The sequence below is a fragment of the Rhinopithecus bieti genome, unplaced genomic scaffold (assembly GCF_001698545.2).
Source record: "Rhinopithecus bieti isolate Rb0 unplaced genomic scaffold, ASM169854v2 scaffold_25940, whole genome shotgun sequence".
In the NCBI taxonomy this organism is placed as follows: Eukaryota; Metazoa; Chordata; class Mammalia; order Primates; family Cercopithecidae; genus Rhinopithecus; species Rhinopithecus bieti.
The window spans coordinates 1,450,556-1,461,402 of record NW_016811810.1 but is presented as its reverse complement, the minus strand read 5'-3'; the positions used below and the strand labels follow the sequence as shown (position 1 = coordinate 1,461,402).

The window sequence follows — 10,847 nt, the reverse complement described above, 5'->3', positions numbered from 1 at the left end:
GTGCAGCGGTCGTGGGCTGGGCCGCGGCCCTGAGGGCGGAGGGGCAGAGCGGGGCCGCCCAGCCAGTCCCGGGGCGGATGCGGCGGAGACCGGCCCCTCCCGCGCCCCCGGTCCCGGTTCTGGGAGGAGGGGAGGCCGGTGACCGTGAGGAGGTTGGGGCGCCCGCGGAGGCCGAGAGGCTCCGAGAGGCTCAGAGGCTTAAGGAGGTCAGGGGCGCGCGCTGGGAGGCGGGACCTTGGGGCGCTGGGTGGTCGGGAGGCTTGGAGAAAACTGGGAGGCTGAGGGACGTGGGGAGGCGGGGGCTGGAGGAGGTCGGGGATTCCAGGGGCGCGCGGGGAGGCCAAGAGGTTCGGGGAAGACAGAAAGGCTGGGGGACATGGGGAGTCCGGGGGACGTGAGGAGGATGGGTGGGCGACTTTCGAAAAGGCCGGACGCGCGGAGAGGCCGAGGGCCCTGAGGAAGAGGAGGAGGCCGGGGCTCGGGGGGCGCGCAGGGCGGCCAGAGGCGGAGGACGGACCGGCCTCCGCCGGAGCGGACCCAATGCCTGAAAAACAAAAGGGGATAGGCAGGAGGAGGAAGAGGGAAATCGCGGGGATGCCGGCAGGGTTCGGCCGGACGCGAGAGGGAGGCTCGCGACGGCCCGACCGGGCTCCGGGCGCGGCCCCGTGAGTAGCCAAGGCTGGGCTCCGAGCGGCCTGCCGGTGCCGGAGCTGCAAGCCCGCCGTGTGCCCGAACGCAAACCCTCAAGTTTGATAGAGCCCCGTGGGTTTCTTGGGGGGAGCCCTGGAGCCCTCACTGGAGTCCTCACTGGAGTCTTTGTGCTTCCCAAGTTTCCTCCTCTTCTCCGCCCCCAGCCCCCGACTCTGCCGCGGTGGCTTAGGCGCAACTGTTTGCCTAATTTCTGTCTGGGTTCCTTGTGTAGCGGCATCCTGTTCTTTCTTAGAAGAAGGGGTGTGTGTGTGTGTGTGTGGGGGGGGGGGGGGAATTGGTTTCATTTAATTCCAGGATTTTGTAGCTAAATTCAGTGAGGATAAAGTTTTTTTTTTGTTTTTCCCCCGAGTCATTTCAACAGTGTCTCATTCTTGCATAGTTAGCCTGCAGCTGGGATTTTGGCAATGAGACTAAGATAATAGTAATATTGTAGTAATTATGGGAACTGGTTATACATTCAAGCTGAAAGCTGAAGGCAGTGCAAGAGTTTGGGGATTTGTATTTATTTAAGACTTAACCATCGCTGGGATTTTTACTTAGAATGTAAACGTTTTCATAGCTGCAAAAACAGACCACTACTATATGAAATGAAATACCAGAGCCTCAGCCTTAAATTTTATTTGGGAAATGGGTAATGAAAATGATGTCTTCTAGAGTTGAGCACTCTGTCCCATGTTTGAAAACTTCTGAACAGTCGGATGTAAGCACACGGATGTAGTTGAAAGACACATAAAAGTAAATAGCATTCAACGTATTTTTGTTGGGGTACAGTATAGGTAATATTTTCATCGAGTTATACTAGTCAGTTAATTGGAAAAGCGCTATGACATTCAAACAAGGAACATTTTAAGGATGTTTTTGTCCCAATATCTTTGTGTTTTGTATTTGTGGTTATCCTTGGAGGGGAAAAACAGGCTGAACCTACCATCACTTTGAACCTTCTTGTTTATTAAACTGCAGAGACATCAAAGTCGATATTACAACGTTTTCCTTAAAAAAATTTCAGGTCACTATCAAATAATCTAGTTTAATAATGAACACAGGCCAAGATTATTTAAAACACATGTTTCCTTTTAGGGCGCTCACAATCACCTAAGACTTCAGTGTAGACGCTGATTAGGAGGACACGTAACATTAAGTGGTGGTGCATCAAGAAGCAAGTCATTGGGTAAATAAAGATACGGAATCAAAACTCCGTGTTTACGGTTTGGGGCAAAGAATACTGGGGCAAACTCTGAGAGGAGATGGGACCTAAAAAGCCTTATTCTTTGAGGCTGGAAGCCCAGTGAAAGTGAATAATGTTAGATTAGGAGTGAAGTTCCATGAATCCAGCAGTGAAATTGTGAGGAGGCAGTGAGGATCATTAAAACGTTTTATACTAAAATGTTTTTTGAAAAGCACCATGTTTCTTGATGGAAATTACATAACTTACTCCCTCAGTCCTCAAAACCATGTTCTCCAGCTAGTCAGATGACTGTTCCTTTAGGGAGTTGGAGAAATTGTCTAAGAAAATCCTATTGTTAAAGCTAGCCCCCTTAAAAAAAAATGATTGGGTCCTGTAGAGGAAATTATTTATATTGTATTCTATAATGTAAAAACAATTTTGAAAACTGTCCTTTCCTGAACGTTGATTTTAGTTAGAAAGGTAGGATCTTAGTTCATATTTGTAAAAGTTATGGAAACCTTTTTCCCCTTGTATTTTGTGATGTCTTAATTTGTAGAAAATAATTAAAATTATCTTAAGAGTTTCGAAAGATGCATTTCAAAGTGTTAATATAAAATTTTAGTTTTTAAATTTAACATTTTCAGTTTAGGTATTCTAAACTGATGTTGATTTAGACCTCGATCAATTCTTGTTTTAAATTTCAGTAACATTAAAAGTTATACTATGTTTATCGTATTTGAAGTGAATTTTCTTTTTTGCTAGTGAAAACATCTGAGAAAAGTTTAGTTTGTATAGCACAGGCATATCTTGGTTTGTTTCTAGACCACTGCAATAAAATGAGTCACACAAATTGGTTTCCCAGTGCATATAAAACTTATGTTTACATTATACTGTAGTAAGTGTGCAGTAACATGTCTAGAAAAGCAATGTACATTTCTTTTTTTTGAGACAAGGTCTTGTTCTGTCACCCAGGCTGGAGTGCAGTGGTGCAGTCATAGCTCACTGCAACGTGGACCTCCTGGGCTCAAGTGATCCTCCCACCTCAGCCTCCTGAGTAGCTGGCACTATACGTGCACACCACTACTCCCAGCTGATTTTTACATTTTTTGTAGAGATGGGGTCTCCCTGTGTTCCACAAGTTGGTCTTGAACTCCTGGGCTCAAGTGATCCTCCCACCTTGCCCTCCCAAAGTGCTGGGATTGCAGGCGTGAGTCACTGTGCCCAGCTAATGTACATGACCTAATTAAATACTATCGATCATCTGAGCCTTCAGCAAATCATCTTTTTGCTGGTGGATGGTCTTCCCTCAATGGTGATGGCTGCTGACAAATCAGGGTGGTGGTTGCTGAAGACTGAAATGTCTGGCAGTTTCTTAAGATAACAATTAGGTTTGCCACATCAATTGACTCTTCCTTTCATTAAAGATTTCTCCGGAGTATGTGATGCTATTTGAAAGCATTTTATCCACAGCAGAACTTCTTTCAAAATTGAACTCAATACTCCCAAACACTGCCATTGCTTTATCAATAAATGTATGCAATATTCTAGATCCTTTGTTGTCATTTCAACAGTGTTCACAGTATCTTCACCAGGGGTAGATTCCATTTCAGGAAACCACTTTCTTTGCTCATCCCTAAGAAGGAACTCCTTATCCGTTCAAGTTTTATCATGCGATTGCAGCAATTCAGTCACATCTTCAGGTTCCACTTCTAATTCTAGTTCTCTTGGTGTTTCTACCATATCTGCATTTACTTTCTCTACTGAAAATGCGAATCCCTCAGAGTTATCCATGGCGGTTGGAAGCAGGGTCTTCCAAACTCCTGTTCATAATGCTATTTTCACTTTCTCCCATGTATCATGAATGTTAATGGCATCTAGAATGGTGAATCCTTTCCAGCATGTTTTTGATGTACTTAGCCCAGATCCATTAGAGGAATCACTATCTATGGCAGCTCTACCCTTATGAAACATATTTCTTTTAAGACTTAAAAGTCCAAGTGACTTCCTAATCTATGGGCTGCAGAATGGATGTGGTGTTAACAAGCATGGAAACCTCATTCCTCTCCTTGTACATCTCTCTCAGAGCTCTTGGGTAACAGGTATTTTGCCAATGAACCGTAATATTTTGATAGGAATTTTTCTGAGCGGTAGATCTCAACAGTGGGCTTAAAATATTCAGTAAACCATGCTGTAAACAGATGTGCTGTCATCCAGGCGTTGTTATTCCATTTGTAGCGCAGAGGCAGAGTAGAATTTAGAATTAACGTTGTTCTTAAGGACCCTGGGATTTTCAGAATGGGAAGCTAGCATTGGCTTTAACTTGAAATCACCAGCTGCCTTGGCCCCTAACGAGAGTCAGCCTGTCCTCTGAAGCTTTAAAGCCAGACATTGGCTTCATGTCTCTGGCTATGAAAGTCTTAGATGGCATCTTCCAATAGAAGTTGGTTTCTTTCTTCATTGAAAACGTGTTGTTTAGTGTAGCCACCTTCATCAGTGATCTTAGCTAGATCTTCTAGATAACTTGCTGCAGGTTCTCCACCAGCACTTGCTGCTTCATCTTGCACTTTTATGCTGTGGAGATGGCTTTTTTCCTTCAACCTCATGAACCAACCTCTGCTAGCTTCCAGCTTTTCTTCTGTAGCTTCCGCATGTCAATTTACAGAATTGAAGAGGAACTTTCTCTGAATTAGGCTTTGGGTCAAGGGAATGTTATGGCTGGCTTGATCTATCTGGACCACTGAAACTTTATACCAACAATAAAGCTGTTTTCTTCACCTTTAAAAAAAGATTTTTTTTTTTGAGACACAGTCTCACTCTGTCACCCAGACTGGACTGCAGTGCAGTGGCGTGATCTTGGCTCACTGCAGCCTCCGCCTCACGGGTTGAAGTGACTCTCAGCCTCCTGAGTAGCTGGGATTACAGGTGTGAACCGCTGCGCCCGGCCAGGGCTGTTTCACACTCTTGTCATTTGTGTGTTCACTGAAGTAACACCTTTAATTCCCTTCAATAACTTTTCCTTTTCATTCACAACTTGGCTGTTTGGCACAAGAGGCCTCACTTTTGGCCTATCTTGTTTATCTTATGTTATATGTTACGTTATGTTATGTTATGTTATGTATTTGTTTTGAGACAGAGTCTCGCTCTGTCCCCTAGGCTGGAGTGCAGTGGTGCGATCTTGGCTCACTGCAACCTCTGCCTCCTGAGTAGCTGGTACTACAGGCATGCACCACCATGGCCGGCTATTTTTTTTCTTGATTTTTTTAGTAGAGACGGGGTTTCGCCGTGTTGCCCAAGCCATTCTTGAACTCCTGAGCTCAGGCAATCCTCCCGCCTTGTCCTCCTAAAGTGCTAGGATTACAGGCATCACCACTGCGCCCGGCCCTATCTTGATTTTTGACATTTCTTCTCACTAAGCTTAATAATTTCTAGCTTTTGATTTAAAGTGAGATAGGTGGGACTCTTCCTTTCACTTGAACACTTTGAGGCCGTTATAGAGTTCCTTTTTTTTTTTTTTTTAAGACGGGGTCTTGTGCTGTCGCCAGGTTGGAGTGCAGTGGTGTGATCTCGGCTCACTGTAGCTTCTGCCTCCCAGGTTCAAGCGATTCGCCTGCCTCAGCCCCTGGAGTAGCTGGGACTACAGGCATGTGCCACCATGCCTGGCTAATTTTTTTGTATTTTTAGTTGAGGCAGGCTTTCATCATCATGTTGGCCAGGATGACCTTGATCTCCTGATCTTGTGATCCATCTGCCTCGGCCTCCCAAAGTGCTGGGATTATAGGAGTGAACCACGTACCTGGCCTTTTTTTTTTTTTTTTTTTGAGACGGAGTTTCACTCTTGTTGCCCAGGATGGAGTGCAATGGCGAGATCTCAGCTCACCACAACCTTTGCCTCCTGGTTCAAGCGGTTCTCCTGACTCAGCCTCCTGAGTAGCTGGGATTACAGGCATGTACCACCACGTCAGGCTAATTTTGTATTTTTAGTAGAGACGGGGTTTCTCCACATTGGTCAGGTTGGTCTTGAACTCCCGACCTCCCATGATCCTCCCGCCTCGGCCTGTTACAGAGTTGCTAATTGTTTTAATTGCAGTATTCTTGTATCTCAGGAAATAGCAGGCCACAGGAGAGGGAGAAGAGCAGAAGAGACAAGCCCAGTAAGTGGAATAGTGGGAATGCACATGTTTATAGAGTAAATGTGTATCTCATGTGGGTACAGGTCATGGTCCCCTCAAAACAACTACAGTAGTAAGATCAAAGACCGCTGATCATAGGCCAGATGCAGTGGCTCACACTTGTAATCCAGTGTTTTGGGAGGATTGCTTGAGGCCGGGAGTTCAAGATCAGCCTGGGCAACATAGTGAGACCCTGCCTCTAAAAATAAAAAGAGATCACTGTTCACAGATCACCATAACACATGTAATAATAAAGTTTGAAATATTGTGAGAATTACCAAAATGTAGCACAGAGACACAAAGTGAGCACATGCTGTTGAATAAATGGCGCTGATAGACTTGCTCGATGCAGGGTTGCTGCAATTCTTAAGTTTGTAAAAACTTTTTAGTAAATGCTGTTAATTGTAGCCTGATTTGTGCAAATACTCTGATGAAATGGTTTATAGACAAAAGGAAGTAGATGTTTTTAGTGGCACTCTCCTCCCCTTAGCAGTTGGAAGCCTCAGAAAAACACTGGTAGCATCACTACAAAGTTTACATGTTTTTAAGAACATGAAAGTATTTCCTTACAATCCTTAATTAAATTTTATTTAATTGAAATCTACCTAAATCTTACTGATATACTTTTTTTTTTTTTTTTTACTATAAATTCATTTTTTTTCAGAAACAGATAAATGACAAAAATCATGCATTTGGAGGGGTGTGGTAGCTTACACCTGTAATCCCAGCACTTTGGGGAGCCGAGGTGGACAGATCGCTTGAGCCCAGGAGTTTGTGACCAGCCTGGGCAACATGGCACAACTTGGTCTCTACAAGAGATGCAAAAATTAGATGAGTGTGGTGGCGTGTGCCTGTAGTCCCAGCTACTTGGGAAGCTGAGGTGGGAAGATCACTTGAGTCTGGGAGGTCGAGGCTTCAGTGAGCTGAGATTGCACCATTGCACTCCAGCCTGGGTGACATAGTGAGACTCTGTCTCAAAAAAAAAAAGTCATGTTTGTGGGTTATCTGTGCCTAGGGGTCTCTTTTTTGCCCTCATATTCCTTATTAAAATTCCTGCATTTTGGGATTGGATTCTGCTGTGAACTGTAGGTGCTTGTTGTGTTTATGTCTCTCTTGACCAAAACACTCTATGTTTGTCTTTGCTGGTCCGATGAAAGAGCTTAACAGTGTTATGGGTTACATATTTTGTAGTGAAATGTGTGTTGTCTTGTGAGAATGTAAGCTCCACGAGGGCATAAACTTTGTTTTATACGTGCTTGAATCACCAGTGTTTTACACAGTAATATTTATTAAATGAGTAAATGAAAGAACCCAGGTATATTAATGATTATTGGAGAACTGTTACTTGCATCAGTCAGGTGTCTACTATTTTGTTTGCCCTGGTAAAGAACCTCACTTAAAAATTACATAGGGGTCAGGCACGGTGGTGCATGCCTGTAATTCCAGCACTTTGAGAGGCAGAGGCCAGCCACTCACCTGAGCTCAGACTCACATAGGACTTGATACCAGGGAACAACTTAGGGTTATCTTTTTCGCCTTTGTCTACTGTATTTTAAATTACTACTGTCAGACTTGGGCCAGGAAAAAAATACTGCTCTGCTCTTTCATAATTTTGAAACTTTTTTTTTTCTGGAAATCGATCTTCTTGTAGGAATTGATTTGGACTCATCCTAAGTTCTGAAGACATAGTAAGATTGTTTGAGGTGACACAAAATGATGGAAGTTTTGATTACTTGTCCAGAAGCTCTAATGTATCTTTTGCTAATCAACTGGATTAATTGGATGCTTTACAAAGATTTAACATTATGCCCCTAAACCATTTAAAAGAACAAAGATCTTCCTAATATTGAAGTGTGTGAATTATGCACTGTGCCGCTTATCCTTGACCTCGTTCAGAGTCTTTTGCTGCTGTGCTGCTGTTGAGATAAAAAAGTGACAGTTCAAAACACATTCACTCCGGTAATGGAAGTCAACATTTGGGTACAGAATCTCTCCCTGAGGTTTTGCGGTTTGCTTTTCAGTGAGTTCCTCTATAGTCTTGCTATAGTGTGAGGGGGTAACTCATTCACACTGTTCATGCACACATTCCAGTAAGCTCCAGGGGCTTTCAGTGGTTTTCAGAGTAGTGACAGCATTTGTAGCATCACTATCATCTAGAAACTTGCTAGAAATGCAGGTGCTGAGGCCCTACCTCTGGTCTCTTGAATCAAACGCTAAGGGTGGTGTTCAGCACGCTTTTTTATTTTGTTTTGTTTTTGAGACGGATTCTCGCTCTGTGGTGCAGGCTGGAGTGCAGTGGCGCCATCTCAGCTCATTGCAACCTCTAACCCTAGGGTTCAAGCAATTCTCCTGCCTCTGCCTCCCGAGTAACTGGGACTGCAGGGGTATGCCACCACGCCCAGCTAATTTTTTTTTCTTTCCGAGATGAAGTCTCAGTCTGTCGCCCAGGCTGGGGTGCAGTGGTGCAATCTCGGCTCACTGCAACCTCTGCCTCTCGGGTTCAAGCAATTCTCCTGCCTCAGCCTCCTGAGTAGCTGGGATTACAGGCGCCCGCCACCACACTCTCCTGATTTTTGTATTTTTAGTAGAGACGGTGTTTCACCATGTTGGCCAGGCTGGTCTCAAACTCTTGACCTCAGATGATCTGCCCACCTCTGCCTCCCAAAGTGCTGAGACTACAGGCATGAGCCACTGTGCCTGGCCTATTTTGTTTCGTTTTAATTTTTTTTTGCTTTTCTTTGAGACTGGGTCTTGCTGGAGTGTAGTGGCGTGATCACCGCTCACTGCTGCTTCGACCTCTCAGGTTCAGGTGATCCTCCTGAGTAGCTGGGACTACAGGTGCACGCTACTACGCCTAGCTAATTTTTGCATATTTTGTAGAGATGGGGATTCACCATGTTACCAGGGCTGATCTTGAACTCCTGGGCTCAAGCAGTTCTCCCGCTTTGGCCTTCTGAAGTATTGGGGTTACAGGCATGAGCTACCATGCCTAGCCTCGCAAGCTTTGTAAACTTGCTGTCTTGGTGCTTTGATGCATGGTAACGTTTGTGAACCACTGCTTTAGGGTGTTTTGAAAGAAATGCAAGTCATAGGAGGCAAAAATTAGTCTTAATTTGGGGTATGTGTATGGTATTTTCTTGGCCACTTAGATTTGCTAAGGAGATTGCCCTCACTTCAGGAATCTAAATGTGTTTTTTAGGATTTTCAAAATCTTGGGAAGATCTCACAACTGCTTTTGTTAAGATTTTGAATGTTTTATGCAGAGACTAATTATTTTAAATCTTGGTTTAGAATTTGAATGAACAATTTTACATTGAAATAGCAGTTTGTATGGCTCCTGGACTTGTGGCTTTTGGCAAATGTCAGTAGATTGTGTATACATGTTGGTGCTTAAGGCACAAGCTCCCTGGTGGTTTTGTTTTGGTGCTAAAAAATTGGCTAACATATAATAGAGTCAGGGTGATTGCCAAGTCTTGGGGTAACTAATGAAGCTGTATTGTGTGAATTGATTTGTATTCCTGGTATTGAATTATTGCCTAAATTTAATACATTCTTTTGCCTTTTGCCCTTTTCTCCTAAGAAAAGCTTAAATAAAAATTAAACAATCCACAACGATGAATTTGGTGATGTCCCTTAAATCTGTTGTATCTTATGCAGAATTAGACACATAGCTTGGCAGACAGAATGTTGTGAGCTCAGAGATGAGGATTCTGTATTATCTGTTAGGTATCTTTGAGTCCCCCACAGCTTGATCATAATACCATTATAGGTGGTCAGTAAATAATGTAAGGAATGGAAAAGAGTCTCCCATCTCTTCTGTGGGTTTTCAGCGTGTTGATAGTTGAGGAATACAGATTCATGAAAGCCTTGTAAAGCGTTTCAGAAAAGATCGAATGTCTGAAGGGAGTCAATTAGAAAGACTAAAATGACTTTGTTGTATAGTCTATGTTGTAAAGGGTATTTAAGTATATGAAAGTTAACAAGTTAGAGAAGAAGAGTAGGGATGAGCAAAATTAAAATAATGTAATCTAAAAACAGTGAGAAGGATGTTTCCACATGAATTTCCTGCCATGATCTTTCAACTGTGCAGCTCAATGAAAGCAAAAATAATAGAAATGAGATGGTGGGAAAATTGACCCGGAACAATTTCTTCTTGAAACAATTTGTTGGCCTGGCATGTTAACTCACGCCGGTAACCCCAGCACTTTGGGAGGCCAGGGCGGGAGGATCACTTGAGCCCAGAAGTTTGAGACTAGCCTGGTCAACGTGGTGAAATCTTGTCTCTCCCAAATAATATAATAATAATAATTAGCCAGGTATGGTGATGCATGCCTATAGTCCCAGCTGTTTAGGAGGATGAGGTGGGAGGATTGCTTGTGCCCAGGAGGTCAAGTCTACAGTGAGCCGTGATCACACCACTGCACTCCAACCTGGGTGACAGAGGGAGACCCTGTCTCAAAAAAAAAAAAAAAAAATTTGGTCAAGGAGAGTTACACTTAAAACTTATAGTCAGGGCCGGGCGCGGTGGCTCAAGCCTGTAATCCCAGCACTTTGGGAGGCCGAGATGGACGGATCACGAGGTCAGGAGTTTGAGACCATCCTGGCTAACACGGTGAAACCCCGACTCTACTAAAAGAAAATACAAAAGCTAGCCGGGCGAGGTGGCGGGCGCCTGTAGTCCCAGCTACTCGGGAGGCTGAGGCAGGAGAATGGCGTAAACCCGGGAGGCGGAGCTTGCAGTGAGCTGAGATCCGGCCACTGCACTCCAGCCCGGGCGACAGAGCGAGACTCCGTCTCAAAAA

At 44.2% G+C, this 10,847-nt stretch overlaps 1 protein-coding gene across 1 annotated transcript in view; it reads left to right on the top strand.

Annotated features, from left to right (window-relative positions):
• Positions 1–82: 82 nt before the first annotated feature.
• PTK2 (protein tyrosine kinase 2) overlaps positions 83–10,847 on the top strand; it is a 368,771-nt gene continuing 358,006 nt past the window's right edge. The window contains exon 1 of the mRNA XM_017895110.1: positions 83–206. The gene's annotated coding sequence lies outside the window, so the exon portion shown is untranslated. The remainder of the gene's footprint in view (positions 207–10,847) is intronic.